Genomic DNA, 643 nt, shown 5'->3' on the forward strand with positions numbered 1-643 from the left:
GAAAAAGATACAAATACAAACAATTACAGATGCACCACAGCACATTGTCTCCTTCCATATCCACTATCTCATACACAGAGTGCCTAATGCAATCTTTGAGACTAAAGTTATAAATCTTTATTTTAGTATTAAGTGAATAAGAAGGAATATTTAAGTGTTTTTGCTAGTAAAGACATTAAGTTTTAGAGGAGTGACTTTTTTATGGTTTTCTAACTGTCGATATGGACAAGCAGACAGATAGGAGGTTTTTATATTCAGGTTAGGCTTGGCATGCCGTGCTGAAGCTTATTGTAATTATTCGATATGTTATCTTTTGGTGAAGATTATGCTCATGTTGAGGATTACGTAAGGAGAGTAGTATGAATGTTGAGAAGACAAAATATAGAAATACTATTGTTGATTGATTTTTAAAAGAAAGCCCTTGTATTTTTCACTTTTTATGATATAGATTATTGATATCATGTAATATATAGTGTCCAAAAAAAGAAAATTAAAGAGCGAAAAAAAGTCTGCGGAATAATGTTATCTATACTTGAATATTGAATGAATGACTGATTAAAATTTGTGTTTAAAACATAAATATGTAGACTAAGAGACTGGGGAAAACTACCCAACATTGTGTCTTTAATGATACAAAGGAGAA

This window comes from Penaeus monodon, chromosome 22, assembly GCF_015228065.2.
Source record: "Penaeus monodon isolate SGIC_2016 chromosome 22, NSTDA_Pmon_1, whole genome shotgun sequence".
Lineage (NCBI taxonomy): Eukaryota > Metazoa > Arthropoda > Malacostraca > Decapoda > Penaeidae > Penaeus > Penaeus monodon.